Raw genomic sequence first — 19,218 nt, 5'->3', positions numbered from 1 at the left:
GCATCATCTTCTCTACTGCAGGAGTCAGACTGCACGGCTGTGCAGTCCTCCATGCTTTACCACCACAGACATCTCCTGATAAGTACCACTACCTAATGCTGTTGTCTGGTGTGATATATGGGCTCCTGATTACCGATATCAGTGTTACATCTGAGTCACCTGTGTTCACTAAATAAACCTGCATTACTGTTTAAAGTCACTAAGTGTGTGGACTGATGTCACTGCACTAGATAGTCCAGAACACTCTCCCAACAAAAAAATGGTATCCGGATGATAGATTGACAGTGTCTAGTTAGACAGTCAATAGATAGACACCATATGTTAGACAGGCATTAGGTCGACAGGGTCAAAAGGTCGACAGGGTCAAAAGGTCGATGTGAAAAAAGGTAGACAGTACAAAAAAGGTCGACAGGGTCGAAAGGTAGACAGGGTCAAAAGGTCCACATGAAAATAGTCGACATAAAAAAGGTAAACAGATTTTTTTTATTTTACATGTTTTTGGACTTTTTCATACCTTCTCTATCCATGTCAGCATAGAGTTGGCTATAAACCTTGCCCAACCCTGAAGCGTGGCGAGCAAAGCGAGCTCCGTGAGGGGATGCCTTTCTACAATTGGGGGCCCCAGATGACTAAACTATCCACACAAACCCCAAAAATGCCAAAATATGGTGTCTACCTTTTTTATGTTGAACATTTTCATGTTGACCTTTTGACCCTGACGACCTTTTTTACGTTTTACTTTTTCATGTCTACCTTTTGACCCTGTCAACCTTTTGACTGTCTAACATGTGGTGTCAATCTATTGACTGTCTAACTAGACACTGTCTATCTAATATACCACACCCGTGAAAAATGTGTATATTCATCTATGTGCATCTTGTTGTGCTCCAGCCCCCTATTGCTTTGCTTGGTTTTGTACTAATCATCATCATCCTCATCATCATCATCATCATCACCTGGACACACGTGCAGCTACCCTATACTAGTTACAAATGATATGCCTGGAAACAGGTGTATTTTTGCTGGTGTCCAACTCAGTATTACCTGTTACAACCCAGTTAGCCTCATCAGTTGTTAATTGTATGTGTGATTACAACTCGGCTTGATCACTTGTATTTGTCTAGGCTTAGTTCTGGAGAACACGCAGTGCAAAACCATGCAAGAAATGCTCTGCACATTGGCTAATGTTCATCTCAACTTATATTTCTTGCCTAGTAAAATATGATTTAAAAAAATACTTGTCTGATACCACTCATACATTTTCTATTATAAATCATGTGGCTGTTACAGACATCAGCAAAATACAACCTTTCAAGGGAAAGGTCACAGATACATTCCTTTAAAACATAATGTCATACACCAGCAGCTATATCTTAAACAATTGTGTCAGGCCATGAGTCACAGCTATAAAGAAATATTTTCTGGAAGAACTTTGCTGTATACAGTAATAACTGCTGTAGCCGGCTCTTTCCTTTGATGAGAAAAGCAATGCATATATATGTTCTGCAGAGCAGCAGGAATGGACATGTACCCTGAGAGCTGCCTGTTGCCCCATTGCATGGCAGCACTCACAATGGTCATGCTCCATATCACATAAATACTATAGAGCTTATTTCCTATAGTATAACCACAGAACAGCAGCAGTTGCATGGAAGGAGATGAAACAAACATACTGATTAATAGGGACATTTAAGTTTTCCTATTGGATATACATTATTTCCCACAAAGTATATAATGAAAGCAGTTTATACAGTGAAGAGGTTAGTGGCAGAACTTAGGGGAAATGCATCACACTTTCTAAGGAGTGGAGAAGTGGAAGAGTGGAGAAGTTGCCCATAGTAACCAATCAGCTTTCAGCTAGCATTTATCAAGTGTATTCTATAAAATGAAAGGTAGCAGGTGATTGGTTACTCTGTGCAACTTATCCACATTTCTCGCCTTTAGTGCAGTGCGTGCCCCGACTCTGGGGCAACTTAGAAGTGCTGGGTCTCCTTACTGAGGACCCCCATGTCTCAGGATAGAAGACCAGGGACCACATTTCAGCATTTGTTGAATTCCACACACACTCATATGAGCAGGGGGTACATGGGCTATCTGTTCCCAGCACCACGATTTCCTGTGGGGCCCAGCAATACTGTACAATATTCCACCCTCGGCAAAGGTCATACTGAAAAAATGGAGGCTCATTAAAAGTGCAAAATGAGATGATCTTCGACCATTTACTATTCATTTTCCTGCTGCTTTATATATAGGAATGAAATATAAACATATCAGTGCTAAGAGTTGACATTTTTTGCAAAGGACAATATTGAACAAAGATAAATATATATATATATATATATATATAAACAATAGATGTTGCTATATTACAAATTATTTTTTTAAAGCCAACTGCAAGCAGAAAGTTTGCAGACAGCTTAAATATATGTTATTTTCCACCAAAAGTCAATGGAAAAGTCAATAGATGGAAATGATCATAGCAATCTGTTATTTTTTTTTTGGGTCATTTAACTTCCCTTCTTAGAATTACGACTTTTGCGAAAATATATCCTTAATCTATTTTACGGTTATGCACTGATAAAAGGATGAATAATCCCTCAACTACATGAACATCTATATTGCATGTGTCTCTGAATCAAGTCCACTATGTGAAGAAAAATAAGTATAAAAACACTGAGCTACACACGTACACTAGTCTTAAGGTGGGTACACATGCATACAATTAGCGGCTGATTGGGGTAAACTCTCCCGATCAGTCGTGCCATCCCCAGCGTGACCCCGCCAGCTGCCTGCGAGCACCGCACACACTATGCAGACATAGCACAATGTGTATGGACTTCTATGGGATCGGATCGGATGGTCAAACCTTTAAAAATCAAACATGTTCATAAGATTAGACCAACCGATTCCGGCCATTGCAGGAGCGCTGTAAGCCGATTATCGGCTAACGCTCTTGCATTGGCACTACATACACATCTATACAGTCATCGGCCTGTTCTTTTAATATTGATAATTGTACATGTGTGTACCCCACTTAACATGTCACATCAAAATAGCAGCTGGGAGGACAGAGATTTTTAACTCCAAAATTAAAATCAGTGAATTGTATTTTGTTCCCATATTTTTTTCTTTGCTTTATGCGGTTTTTAGAATAAACGACTTTAACTACAAGTAGATTTCTTGTGAAGCTACCTAGATAATGGACCCAGTGCAAAGAATTGGACATTTGTTGTAATACATTTATATTAGTGTTTTATGTATTTGAACTGTGTTTGTAGAAAATCTCTTAGTGACAATATGGAATATGTCAATAGTAAGCAGATGGTCATCAGTGGAAATTCTGCAAGTGTGAGAACAGTTGATCCTACATTTAACTGTCTGAGATGTGACCCTTGTGTCAGCTTCAATCATAAAACTAGATTGCTATCTTTTATCCAATTTCACAGCTCTTTTGTTCAAATGGAAAAATGTGTGAATCTAATAATATGTGAAAAGAAGGGCAACATTGTAGGCTATTGAAAAAAATATAATCTGCACCGTCTTCACAAGAGGTATTATCACAAAGTGACACCTTAATGAGCACAACATCTAAAAAGATATCTGTATAACATTCTGTAATGTAACAGGTATACGGAATCAAATTCTATAATCATATCGCTGCTATAAGAGATCCATTAATAACAGTTATCTAAAGTCCCAATCAATTATCTTTCAAATCTTTTCAGTATTATATGTGAGAATCCACCTTCAACTTCTTAACAAATGGTTGTATGATAATATACAATATCTTCCTCTTATTAAAAGGACATCTCTAGGCAATGGCTGACCTGACACATTCCAGAAAATCCTGGTTCACTAGGTGTTGTGTTGGTTAGTTGGTATACCGCTTCTTCTCCATGAGAATAGGATATTACAATGCTGTTGTTGTGTCAAGTCTTTCTTTAGGTCAGACGCAGGGGTGAAAATAATATCTTCTGACTGTCATGGTTGGTTACTTTGGTTTGTGATGTATGTTATAATACACCACTTATCTGGGTGTTACTTTTAAACTCTGGTAGCTGCCACCATGAAGTGAAAAAGGCCATTACAAGTCTATACCTTAATTACAGAATGAGGCAAATCTGCGTCAATTAGCTAGCTATTTGCATTTTCTCTCACCAATGATTCACAAGGTTATAAATCATTTCTAACTCTCCAAACAAGGAGCAGCGGCGGCTCCTACTCACGGTTAGTAGGGGGGCTACCGCTATCCCCGTGCTTGGAGTGGAAACAGACAGTACCCGGTTCCCAGCACCTGTGCAATGGAGCTAGCAGGGTCTGGGACATGTGCATGCACAAACGCCACAGTGCGAATGCACATGCTCAAACTCCCGGCTTCTATGGACTGCACCGACTGCAGCACATATAAGCTGTATTGAGCTGCGCGAATGGCAGGGAGTGGCTTTCTACAGGAAGCCAGCTCTCTGCTTATTGTAGCCTGGTCTGGGAGTTCCGGAGGGAGGAAATACCTTCCAATGGAACTGCTTTATGTGTCTGTGACTGAGACTGACAGATAGGGCTTCCAATAGGAAGACACTGCCAGTCACGGTGAAGCCAAACTGCATCTGGCTTCACTGACACCTAGCTGGGTGGCAGATTTTACCTGGGGGGGCCTGCAGTCTTGTAGTCTTGCAGCCTGTAGGTTAAATACGCCACTGAGGGAGCAATAAGGCCATTAATTTATTACATTGGAATTTAATATCCAAAAAAAGTACAATGCTTACAGATTAAATTAATGATAAAAAGTTATTTGAACAATTCTCCAAACATCACCAGTTAATACAGTTGAAACATGATAATTAGCCCTCAGTGCGTTGTCTCTGAAAAGAATTGCATTACAGTAACTCATAGCCTATGAATCATAGGATACTATGGGCTAATGCTTCCTGAAACAGGCATATATTTGACCATTTAGCAGACCTCATAGAAACATACTGTATGATGCTTTCACGTGAAATGGAGGTGCAGCTGCATATATCAGAAATATCTAATATCTTATGTTTAGACTTTGCAGGGATACCCCAAAAATGTCTGTTTTGTGGGCATTATCTGCAATGTAAGCATAATAATCTGCCACTAAATGAGTTCCATTATCCTTATATTACTAGCATATTAGACAAGTAGAACCTAAGATGTATGTTTTCTTTAGATTCATTAACAAACAACGATTTAACATCACATGATATATCACATTAGTAAGTATCAGGTTTACTAATTGCAGTATATTGCAGGTTTTGGTCATAATTATATATGTCATATATAATCTTTTATTACCTATGATATATGTTGCAAATTAATAAAAAAAACTAAGATACAAAACACATGGCAGAGATTTAGAATGCAAAGCCTTAAGGTTTATTCAGTTGACTACTCCGGGGCTCAGTAAATCTGGTTCTGCTATGTTGTAGGCACAGATAAGACCCATCCTGGCTCAGTGACACAGAACTGAGCATGACATCTCTTTATTACAGTGTCAGGCCGGCCATCCAAGTCATTACCCGCTCATTCATACAGATAAGGCAGCTTTCATTTCTCTCGCTAGAGGGATATATTAGTTGAAATTCACTGGTAGTGCCAACACTGTCACTTAATTGTGCAAAAGCTGTGGGGTATTAGGAGAACAGTGTCATGCTGTTACTGTAGGAGATCATATGGTATAGAAACATATGCCCATTTACTATTTCATTGTCAGAAATGCGAATACTGGGTCTGAATTGAAAAGGAAATTGAGAAAGAAGATTCCACAAATTCTGCATGGACAGATGATTATAATGTAAAAAACTATGTATGTATGTATGTATGTATGTATGTATGTATGTATGTGTTTATACTGTGAGTTTATTTCTGTAAACTACGATAAATAAATTACAAAACAAAGATGAAGAGCAAGTAAAGCTACTTTTCTAATTTAATATACAGTATGTGGAAACTATGTCTCTCCCGGTTCTAGTCATTTTCTCTTAATCCCTAAATAAGGAGGTGAAATACTTTTGTAGAATCGGGGCCATTCTTTACTGTAAGACAATATCTTGTCCAAAATTCATAGAGCTCTGAAAATACTAAGTTTTTGGAGCATGATAGAAGGAACCTTTGTCATCTTCGCCATTCCTTCCTATAGGAAGGAGGTCTGGGGGTGTGAAAAGGGATCCTTTCGAATCTCTTCACCTCTGTTTGGATTCCTCTACTGCGCACCAGCTTCTTCATGAACCCCAGATCAGCATGATATTTGTTGAGATATAGCTCTATATACTCTTATGCTCTGGACATACTTTAGCTGTCCTGGAGTACATTTTATCAGTGATGCAGGAGCTGACCTGAGCTCTTTTACTGACTTTTTGCGTAAAATATACATATACGTATAACAGTATAAATATTTTTGTGTACATGGCTGGCTCCAGGTCTACTAGCACGCACGCGCACACACACACACACACACACACACACACACACACACACACACACACACACACACACACACTCTCTCTCTCTCTCTCTCTTACTGACAGTATCCTGGCTGTTGGTTGTCCAGTGCATCCCATAGAGAGAGAAGGTGGGCTTAGAACGGCTGTGGGATGTTGGGGATGGGCAGCGGGCATAGAAGGGCTGTTAGTCTGCCAAGCAGGCTTAGAAGGGCTATTGATGGAGGAGTTGGGCAACAAGCTCAGAAAGGCTGTGTGATGGTGGAGGTGGGCAGCATGTTTGGAAGGGATGTGGAGCAGGACTAGCTGGGCAAAGAATGGCTGTGGAGTGGGAAAAGTAGGTTTAGAAAGGCTGTGATGAGGTAAGAGTGGAGCACCCGGAAAGGGGACACTGCTGGCTTCTCTGTGTCCTCAATGTGATGGCACCCCCCGTTTGGCTGCTCCACTTGAATTGCTCTCAAGCCCTGTTTGGTTATTATTAATTCACATCTACTTTACCTAAAAGGTTAGAAAAGAGTCAAGTAAGCATAGTAACTGCATGCATATATAACTGCAACATAACTATATGTGGACAAATCTGCAGATAGGAAGTGCTGGAGGGCTGGTGCCAGGGCCGGCTCTTCCATTAGGCAGCTTTAGGCGGCTGCCTAGGGGCGCCGGCCCTTGGAGGGCGCCACTGAATTCATCAAGCAATAAATTGAAGGATGTCTCTATACGAGACAGCCTCCTTTACACTTCACTGGCAGCGGCTGCAGGTCTAATCAGGTACAGCTGCCGCTTCAAGGCTGCGCTGCATAATGCCTCAGCGCTTCCTCCGTGCTGACATGTGTATCATCAAGTCATGTGAAGGCACATATGAGGCAGATGTAACTATGGCTTCCGAGGGGCGCCCTCACTGTTGCTCCTTATAGCCCTGATGCACCTCCTCCAGGCGCCTGGATCCTGGATCTCCAGCAGCAAGTTGAACCTGACTACATGTCTGCACCCAGCAGCATCATTGTAATGCTGCTGCTGACTATAAGAGGAACCCTGCCAATGATGAGGGAAAACAACATAAGGTGAGTAACCCATGGGGGTTTCTGCGGGACCACAAAGGGTGGGGGTGTGTTGGGGGTTTGCACAGCACATTAGAGAAAACACAGGTACATAAAAATATATGTAGGTGCGTATATATGTATGTGTACACATACAATTAAATATCCCCACCAGATGTATATCACTCAGCATAAAAGTGAAACTGGCCTCAGTGTCCTATTCGATTCCTAACATACCACCTAACATTTATACATATTACAATATATCTTTTCATTTTAAAAGTCCTTGAGTGTCACCCCTTTTCTCTGTCTATGTATAATGATACCTCCGGGAGGTGGTGAGGGGGAGGTGTTTGCAGATTAGGGGGCGCTAGGCTGAAACTTTGCCTAGGGTGCAGAGAGACCTTGCACCGGCCCTGGCTGGTGCAGTGATCTAAAATAATGATGAGGAATATATGAGGCACTGTTTAGATTCTACTGCATCTCCTCCAGCTGATTATCATAAGCATCGCAGCTGCATCAGAAAGAACATTTACTTAAAGTATGTCCAATGCAATTTTCTTTTAAAAAGAATAATAAAGAAAAAAATATTTTTTTTTCTTTAAATCGATAAAAACATGGATGTTCGAAACATCATGCCCAACAATGATCAGAACATCACAACCTAATTTTCCCGACACATGAGCCTCTCTGCAACCTCTGGAGCTTCTTAGGGAAATTGAGGGCTGCTTATTTTTACATTTCCCTAGCAGCTGCTAGTGTATGTGTATGCAGCTGCTAGGTGGGGATTACTGAAGGGCTGACCGATCAGCATGGCATGCACTGGGGGGTGGGGAGGTGGGAGGGAACCAGGAAGCAGAGGGGCTGGATGTCCCTCTGAGAGTGGCAATTGCAGGAATCTTTTGTTCCTGCAGCTACACAGTGAGCTTTCTGACAGGTCGCATCAGATGTGACCATGTCAGGGAAAGCCTAGCCTGGTGTGCTCACATCTGATGCGAGCATGCCAGGCAAGTGGTTAAAAATGTGCATTGTGATAAATATGCCCCTCTGAGAAGACTCAAAGACAAGGATTTTAGTGGACAAAGGCTTGAGGACATGACAAGGCCGTGTTTGTATATGGTATTAGCAGCAGTCCAACAATAGCAGGCAATGACACTTGGTGTATATGTACTGTACAGTAAGGGTCTCCATACACTACTGCGACTTAATCGAGGGGAGAAGTCGCGTATGATCTCCTCTGTACTGCCCGGCAGCTTCTAGGGCGGCAGGATCACATACAATACATTGTATGCAGTCACAGCCAGGGCTGCCGGAGGTTGCCGAATCCGATAAATCTATAGTGCAGCCCTTGCGATCCATTTATACACATGTACTGTAAATGATAACTGCAACCTCACATAAGAAGCAAAAGTTTGTAACTTTCACATTTTACCTCACTACACTTGCCAAGGAGGTAAATGGATGTACAGGGATTTCTTCCGAAACTGATTAATTGATAGTAAAATGGAATATTATTTGTCTGAGCAACTGACAATTTACTGAGTGCCCAATTGCTTTATATATAATGAATGACATCCTGCAGTGAATTTTGGACAATTGTAAAGTTCGGTATATGAATTCCTGAATTGCCATAAGGACACATTAAGGTTTTATAAGCTTATGAAGAGCGCTAGAGGGAAATACATTGTCAAAATCCATGGAGGTTAAAGGATCATATTTCTGCAAGGTCAACTATACTTTTAATCTTCTGCCGTGATATCTCTTTACAATTAAGTGATTAAAATTAAATGATAGTATTAATTAGATTTGAAAGTGCTTTGAGATCTAAGCACACTAGACATTAATATTAGCATGAAAACACTGTTTAAATATACTATTTTTAATCAAAGTAAATCCATATTTAAGAATGCTTCTTTTAATACATTGTAGCTAGAGGAAGATCATATCATATTGAATACAGCGCCAGGAAGGTCAAATCTGTGAAAGAATCAGTAACTGTTATTAATAGTAATGTACTTTAACAGTACTCTGTCCGATAAGCAATACAGAAATCAACTAAAAATGACATTGTTTATAAAAGTAAAGGGCATAAGTAGAAATAGAAAATTTTGCAAATGGTTATAAAAAATAAGAACGAATTTAACAACACACACAAACAACGTAACAGTTAAATATATGTCAGACATCATTATTATATTTGGTGAGCTGGGTATGTCACTTGTATCACATGATGTGTCAAATTCTGCGTCAGATCGCCAATTTGATAGTACAAGAAATAATGCAACCCCTACATTAAATAAACAAAATAGTGAATATTACAAGAGATTGCATGGTCAGCTCTGACCTTTGTGTTTCAGTATTGGCATAACACTACTCAGTGGTTTCCAATATCCCCATGTGGTGTGCATGTAGAGATATATATATATATATATATATATATATATATATATATATATATATATATATATATATATATATATATATATATATAAAAACTATGTGTATCGGCACTCAAAAAACAAAATGAAATACCTTGGTGATCCAGTCCTATCATGGGATGACCATGAATCAATAGTTCCAAACAGAGGGACGGCACTCATAGGAACATGTTCACCTTTTCTCCTGTTCGTTATACATCCTGATGACGGTGGTCTCCACCGAAACGTTGATGTAAATTTTCTCTATTGGAATACAAATTTTCTATTGCAAAATCCTATGAGTGCCGTCCCTCTGTTTGGAACTATATATATATATATATATATAGTTAGATTTAGCAACGGATGGATGAGGATCCTACAGGGCTGAAGCGGAGAGCTCAGTAAAAAGCGGCCATCGCGATGCTCCCCCCCCCCCCCCCTGGAAGACGGACAATGTTTTTTAATGAGTTTCTCAATTTCCTATGTTGGTTATTATATTGCGTTATACAGAGTGGTTGTTGCTCTTTCTCCTCTTTCTTTCTACATTTGAACAGTTCTCTCTCTAAACCTCAGATTTCCTGTAAGGCCTTTTCCTGAAAACTTGTTATAGACTATATATTTGTTATTTTTCTTTAACTTTCTCTCTGAGTTATATATTGTAATTTTAAAAAAGCATTAATTTCCCTTATATACAGTGAACATGATTGTATTGCCATTCCATGTACAAAGGGTATGCAATCAGTTTCCGGATGTGCAGTGCATAGGAAGAGTAGACACAATCTCTCTGATTGCTAAAGGGGGGTACACACGGAGAGATCCGTGCTTAAAATCTAAGCAATCTTGCTAGATTGCTTAGATTTTAAGCACGGATCTGCCGTGTGTATGCCCTCCAGCGATAGCGATGCGCGGCCCCGCACATCGCTATCGCCGATGCTAGATTGAGCCTGCATGCAGGCTCAATCTAGCGAGTCGCTCACTTCACCGTTGTGTGAAGTGAGCGGCCCCCCGTCGGCTTTCCCCCTCGCTCAGCACATCGCGCTGTGCTGAGCGGGGTGAGAGATGTGTGCTGAGCGGTCTGTGTTAAGATCGCTCAGCACACATCTCTCCCGTGAGTACCCCCCTTAACTGTGATCTCTGACTAAAGCTCATGTGAAATGTCAAGGCACTGTATATAAGCAGTACTGCACCCTGAGGAAGTCAGCATGTTCACTTCCTTCACAAACTTGTTATGGATCACAACAAATGCATATGAAGAGCTAAGATCTACAACAAGAGTGGTGTGTGAGTTCCCTTGTCACCTGAATGAGCTATGTTAAGGTTTCCCCCAAATAACTAATGAGTAACTAAAGGATGTAAGAAGCTTTTGTCAGCCATAATCTCTGCATCTTAAAAAAACTATTTAGCAGAATTGGATACACCCTAGTTCTCCTGTATTTTCATTATATAAAGAAAAGCTTCACCACATTTTTAGAATGGTTTTGGTGGAGACCATATATGAAAAGGAGTAGAGAGAGAGGGTCCATTTTTCAATGTTTGGGAAAGCTACATTGTCACGTTGTCTTTTCCAGTGCGTATTGAGGTTCATAACAGCTTACATTTGACCAATTGGTACAGCAGAGAATATTAGATGGCGACCCTACGATTGCGTTATAATTCAATTGGTTATTTAATTCTTCATACGACGCAGGAGACGAGACTCAGACACCTCATTTAAATGATCTACTTGTACTTAATATTTAAAAAACATGTTATTAAATGTAATTATTGTCATTCCTCTTCACAATCAGTAAATGAGACGGTTTACAATGTATTATGCGACCAGAAAAAATTATATTGCACTTTTGTCAACAATGCTAGCATCATAGCGTTATACAATCTGCTTCTACACTGCATATTATGCTTTTGTATCCACATCTGAATGCCCCTTTCTGCAATTTCAACCAGTTGAAGCCAGTATTAACAATTGGATCTGTCCTTTCAGATTGTGACTGCGTTTATAGCAAAACATGGGCAACTGTTGGCACAAGGAGCCCAAAATTGGTTTGGACATTAATTATATGCGAATGCTTTATGAATAGGAGTCCTTGTAAGGTCTGATGTAATCGAGTAGGTGCTTGAGAACCTCAGTTGAAAACACAGCCCTTTGTGAATCATGCTCAGCTTTGGGAATTCAGCAAATATTCGTGACCGAGATAGAGGCTTTTTTGAATCACACTTAATACCTCCTTGCAATCATATCAATTATATTCATGGTCAATAAATTTCTGTCCCATAGTTTCTAGAGCCTCTGGGAGTTCTCTTCTATCAGAAGTTATGCACACAGCCCTTATGAGTTGAGAAAAGGGAAGTCCCCTCTTCAAGAGTTGAGGGTGAAAACACCAGAATCCATCATAGTATGAATCAAGGTGTGAGAGTAAAGACCATCATGAGCTAGTTGTATAGTATATTATATCCACATTCATTAGCTTGACATGATAATGTTGACATGTTCATAATGTTGACAATACCCATGTTGGCACTGATTTCATGTCACATTATTAAAATATCAACAATGTTATTTTTGTGTCATTCTAATGCGAACCCTAACCCAAACACAGTCACTAACCCTAGCCCCAATGGTAACGCTGAGCCTAGTTTTAACAGTTACCCTAACCCTAATTAAAATGTCAACATTTTGACAATCTGAACATTTCTATGTCGCATTGTGTCAATCTCAACATTTTGCAAGTGCCAATATTAATAACGTTGACATTTTAACCATGTTAATATCATTAATTGTTTTGTCCCAATTACCCTGCACACCATTTTATACTCTTAATGGAAGGTTTCTGATTTATTATTTCATGTTTGTTGGTTTATGCAAGACTTGGGGCATCATGGTTGGCATAGTGGTAAGCCTCAATGCCTCCCATCACTAAGGTCATGAGTTTTATTTCCAGTCATGTCAATGTGTGTGAAGACTGTATGTTCCCCACGTTTGCATGGGTTTTCCAAAGCACTTTAAAATGCCCAAAACACTTTAAAAATCATCAAGGCTGAGTAAAACAACCAACATATGTTCTTCAAATACCATATTTATTATAACTAATGTACACAATGTCTGCCTATTTATGTCTTCCCATATGCTGTAAGTTACCTAACGTCAAAGGAGGATCCTTGAAGGAAGTCTTTAATGTCTTGGAATAACAGCTGAGATGCATCGTAATGGGTGTTGCAAGCTCAGACTAATACAACTACCATAGGACATCACTGTGAGAATTGTCCAACACCTGTATATCATCCCGAAAGGGTGAGCCTTTATTTCATTTGTAACAAGTGCTCAATTACACCACAATGTGCACTATAATTTTTTATTATTTCTTATACACATAGGGTGATACATATAACAGACGTTCAAGAAGCACCAGAACTACCCATCTTTTTCTTGTTATTGTCACTGTGCCTAAGATTTATTGTGGCCCCCTGGTAATTAATACAGTATTATTAGTGGATAATACTGGAAACAATGTCAATTATGTACAGAGCAGACATTACAGCAGGTATTACGTTCACTGTACTTGGTACTCCTGAAACTGGGCGGATGAGCTCCAAGTACAGGAACGTAATGCTGGAATGGGAACGGAGTTCCGCAGCAACCCCTAAAGAGCCCTGACTCCATTGTCTCACTCTCATGATCAACTTACGCCTGCGAGACTATGGTTTCTTGGGCCCACGGCAGCCGTGTTTGAAGGGCAGATTATGTCTGCCCAACTCCGATGCCCCCCGGTCTTAGTTGGAGACAAGGCGTAAACTGAGATGGGGCGATAACAAGGGGAACCTCTAACTAAAGACAGAAATACAAAGTTAGGGGCGCTACAGAACTAAATGAAAGTATGTGCGGCTCTGCCGCCAAGATAAACAACAACAAAGGCAGTGCTGTCCACACGCCTACACGACACTGTTTCCTATGACTAAGCAAATGTGAAACGATCGTTAGGAGATCGGACGCACATACTTTGTGTCCTTTTAACATCTAGCTTAGCCACTGTATAAATTATGTTGCATGTCTAAGAATGGTGCGCTTATAATTGAGTGTCTGTGCCTCATAATAGGAGCTGCTGCTGCCGCGGGTGCAACTGCACGCACACCACATCTGAGACGGCCCCTGTTTAGAACACTTAGCTACGCGGGTGTTCTCATACAGGAGAGCCGCGGTCAGCGGCTTCACGCTGATACACGCTGATACATGCGGCGTGAGGGAGCAGAGGGCACTGCTGCATTAGGGTTCCTGATTGTTATTGGAAGATTCAAACGTGGTGGTCCCGCAAATACGGCCACATAGCGTGCAAGCGGCATTACACGGAGGGGATAAATTATGGTCCCAGCCACACTGTGGGTACATTAGTGCATTGGGCAGCATAAATGCACTGCATTACCACATAGAGGGATCCAATATTAAAAACTGTCCCATTATAAATAAAATCTGTATGACAAATGTGTTAAAAATAAATCTATAATATACTACATATGTGTGTGCAATTGGGTTTATAGATGAGAACTAGAAATATGGGTGACTGCCATGTAGAACTGAGCACGTTCATTACAATATAAAATAAATAATTGTTCTACTATTTACAATAAACAAAAGCTGTATGGTTATGCACTATAAAAATCTTATAACGTATCATATGCATGTGCAATTAATGTGGATACAGGAATAAATACGGTTCACTGCCATACAGAATAGAACACCTTCAATATTAGTGATATACACACATGAAATGTAGAGAGACTAAGCCCCAAGTGTCTGTGGATTTTTCCGTTTTAGACAGGACCAAGGGGAGTTTAAGATGAGAGAATTAATATACACACAAGTCATCATATAGCTTTTTACTTGGGACAGTAGCACAGGGACATTAATCCCCTAAGCAGCAATCAATTTATTTATATTTGGATATTTATACTAGGCACTTGACAAATGATATGGTCCACCCCCTAAGTATTGACAACAGAGTGTATTATAGTCAGTGATGCGCACACTGGAAACACGGAGTTAAACTAAAATAGTGGTGGTATAATTTAATTACACCTGGGAGCAGTTCACTCCCAGATACAATTGTATCATTACAAGACATTTGGCAACTAATACTGTTACAAATATTGAAACACTGTTTAAAATATTAGAGACAGTGAAGTAATGCACAACTACAGTGGCTAAGCTTTTTAATTCACTTTATTTAATTTTTCACAATTTCATTCACATGCACTATATTTCGCTAATGTTTTAAAGATTATAATAAAAGTTACATTTTAGTATCTGTGGTCATTTATCATAACAGATATTTGACTTTAAGAAATTATATCAGTCCGTGTGTGCCCAGTACAGGGAATCTTTTTCTTTTTCTTTTTGGTCTTTCCATATGCTGTAAGTTACCTAACGTCAAAGGAGGATCCTTGAAGGAAGTCTTTAATGTCTTGGAATAACAGCTGAGATGCATCGTAATGGGTGTTGCAAGCGCAGACTAATACAACTACCATAGGACATCACTGTGAGAATTGTCCAACACCTGTATATCATCCCGAAAGGGTGAGCCTTTATTTCATTTGTAACAAGTGCTCAATTACACCACAATGTGCACTATAATTTTTTTTATTTCTCATACACATAGGGTGATACATATAACACGTTCAAGAAGCACCAGAACTACCCATCTTTTTCTTGTTATTGTCACTGTGCCTAAGATTTATTGTGGCCCCCTGGTAATTAATACAGTATTATTAGTGGATAATACTGGAAACAATGTCAATTATGTACAGAGCAGACATTACAGCAGGTATTACGTTCACTGTACTTGGTACTCCTGAAACTGGACGGATGAGCTCCAAGTACAGGAACGTAATGCTGGAATGGGAACAGAGTTCCGCAGCTACCCCTAAAGAGCTCTGACTCCATTGTCTCACTCTCATGATCAACTTACGCCTGCGAGACTATGGTTTCTTGGGCCCACGGCAGCCGTGTTTGAAGGGCGGATTATGTCTGCCCAACTCCGATGCCCCCGATCTTAGTTGGAGACAAGGCGTAAACTGAGATGGGGCGATAACAAGGGGAACCTCTAACTAAAGACAGAAATACAAAGTTAGGGGCGCTACAGAACTAAATGAAAGTATGTGCGGCTCTGCCGCCAAGATAAACAACAACAAAGGCAGTGCTGTCCACACGCCTACACGACACTGTCGTATACCAGCGAGGACAGCCAATGCAGAATCCTCTGCAGAAACTCCAAAACAAATATAATGGAAAAATACGGCCAAGCCGCTACTCACGACACCGGTGTGGATACAGGCAGATGGACGGGAACCCCAAAGCCGCAGACACAGGCTCACAGGATGGTAAGGCTGGCAGGATTCCGCCAACAGACCACTGGACACCAAAACACAGGATTACTGGATCAAGGATAGGCAAACTACAGGATTCCAGGACAGGAACGCTCCAGGGCAAGAAGCAGCTCACCAGAAGCTGACAGGTTCTCACTGAGGGTAGAAATGCAGGTGGACTGTAGTAAACTCCAGATTCTGACAGAACTGAATATGCAGGATTCCACTATAAAACAGGATCTGGACACCGATACAATATAGGACATGAAACAAGCCAGGAACATTCAGGTATCTTTTACAAACGTCTATCACCAGCTCAGAACTGCAGAGTTAGCTAGGTAATAAGGGAACACGCCCCAATCAGGATGGCTGGAAGCCAGGCACAAGGTAATTGCACAAACACCTGCAGGTGAGAATTAACCCATAGAAAACAGGCTGCAATTACACAGACTCACCACCGGCGGCCAACAGGAGTCTTCTAAACAGGTACAGGGGAAATCCTGGCATGTACACAGAACTATAATACAAAATACATGAACAGAAAGTAACAGGAATGAACCACTGCTTGTGGTTCATAACAGTACCCTCTCCTTAAGGGTGAAACTCCGGACACCCCATAAAAGCTAAGGGGAACAGAAACAGAAGAATAACATAAAATACATAACCAAAATGCAAAACAGGAATGAGCCACTGCCGTGGCTCATAACAGCAGGGACCAAAGCTGGCTTTCACGTAACAAAATACAGTACAATTTTCTGCCGCTACCATCTTGCACAATATATCACAAACCCCTATCACTTTAAGTGAAACCGATTCTATTCAAGAATCAAGTGTTCCAGAAGAATTCATGAAGGCTGAACAAATACTGTGATGCCCCTACACATTCGGCGATATGCTGCCGAGCTGTCCGACGGCGGATACGGCCGACAGGCGACCCTGTGGCGGGGGGGAGGTGACGGCTCCATAGCAGTGCATGCTAATATGGGCAATCTCGTCCATATTGGCCTGCATGCATAAGAGACGGGGCACCAACGATGCACGAGCGCGGGGCCACACATCGTTCACCGTTGGTGCCTACACACTAAACGATATGAACGAGTTCTCATTCAGTAATGAACAAGAACGTTTATATTGTTTAGTAAAATCTATTAGTGTGTAGGGCCCTCAAGTCTGTCTGTTTCCTAAACAAAGTCCGGTGCAATTCCAAATGTAATTTTACTTTATCTTGTGCTACTTAATAGGCGTTACATCTGGAAGTTTTATGCAAGTTACAATTGAGAGCTGAAACTGAAAAAACAAGTGTGTTTTCTTAATTTTTATGTTATTAATTGTAAGATAAAGAAAAGTCAGTAAACACATTTTCATAAAAGTGCTGCAATCATGAAAATAGCGAATGAATTATGTGCCTGTAAGCTGAGCCACAGGCAGTTTTATTTGAAAAATATTTTCAAATGTTTTGTTCTCTGTCTTTCTTAGATTCTATAGGCCAGATGCATCATCGCTTGGAAAGTGATAAAATGGAGAGTGAAAAAGTATCAGCCAATCAGCTCCTAACTGCCATTTTTCAAACACAGCCTGTAATAAGGCAGTTAGGACCTGATTGGCTGGTACTTTTTCACTCTCCATTTTATCACTTTCCAAGCGATGATGCATCTAGCCGTATGTCACTTTTTCAGGTCGTAAATGATATCATCAGGCTAAAGCCCTGTACACACCGGACGATACACTAGACGATATGAACGATAATGACCTTTTTTAAAAGATCTATTGTTCATATCATCTAGTGTGTATGCCTGAATGATGAACGATGCACACACCAACGGGCCGTCCTCATTCAGGCATTATCTACCGAACATGCAGCTCAACTTTAACTATATTGTTGATCTGCATGTTCTGGGAGTGCGGGGGATGATGTCACTGAACGATATTGTTCATCAATATTGTTCAGTGTGTATGCACTGGTGATCTCCCCTAATTAGCAATCAGCGATATAACGCTGATTGCTAATTAGGGGAGGTCACTCAGTGTGTACAGGGCTTTAGTTTGTAACCAATAAAAAGCATCAGTCTTTTTGCAAAATGACAAAAAAATGCTATTCGTATGGATATTTACTGCATTCTACATTTGGGCAACAGGATTTAAGGTGTATTAGAAAATGGCTAACATATAGATGGTTGTTCATGTTATAAAGCACTGCAGAGAATATACTTGCACTCTACAGAGGATAACATTGTTTTGTTTCTATACATCTGATTTGTAGGTATCATAGCTCTTTATCTACACTAGTAAACATTGAAGACTTACACATTGTAACCAATGCACAGGAACATTTTCTAATAGCCTTCTCTGCTAAATATTTTATATACTGCAGTACGTCCTGTAAACCCCTTTAGGAGAAGAGCCCACACGCACTCATAAAATAAAGTGGATATACTATGCATTAATTCTTAGAGCAAGGGAGAAGGAAATAGTACTAAAAATATTATTTCCAAAGCAGTTTATTTTCAGAAGCCCTGTGTTATCCAGACATTAAAAATGAAAAAGTCTGGTCACAAGGGAATGAACTAGTCTAAGTCTGTTATTTACTGTCTTGTGACCTCGGGGATATATAAAATGTGTCACTGTGACCCAATCTGTTTGATTTACCATAAGTATGAAGGTTGTGAACAAGCAGAAGAATTCATATTTTATGTACTCTGCTAAAATATTCCTGTAGCCATAGTATAGAAATCTTTTTTATTGTCTCAATCTACAGTGATACTGACACTGGGGGCTGTATTACACATCATAAAATCAGAAAAGGCAGAAAAAAAACCTACCCCCCAAAACAATGAGTACATCTTTCACATCTAAATGTGGTGTGTGGCATGTGAAATAACCTTCTATAGCTCACAGAGAGACTCTTTATGACATTCTACCCATTGATACATTGTGTCACAGACAACGCTGCAGGTT

At 40.2% G+C, this 19,218-nt stretch overlaps 1 protein-coding gene across 1 annotated transcript in view; it reads right to left on the bottom strand.

Moving 5' to 3' along the window:
* ERICH6B (glutamate rich 6B) overlaps nt 1-19,218 on the bottom strand; it is a 385,650-nt gene that overhangs the window by 102,248 nt on the left and 264,184 nt on the right. The window lies entirely within an intron of this gene.

The sequence above is a fragment of the Pseudophryne corroboree genome, chromosome 2 (assembly GCF_028390025.1).
Source record: "Pseudophryne corroboree isolate aPseCor3 chromosome 2, aPseCor3.hap2, whole genome shotgun sequence".
NCBI lineage: Eukaryota > Metazoa > Chordata > Amphibia > Anura > Myobatrachidae > Pseudophryne > Pseudophryne corroboree.
The sequence above is the reverse complement of the archived record's forward strand: the minus strand, read 5'-3'. Positions and strand labels throughout refer to the sequence as shown.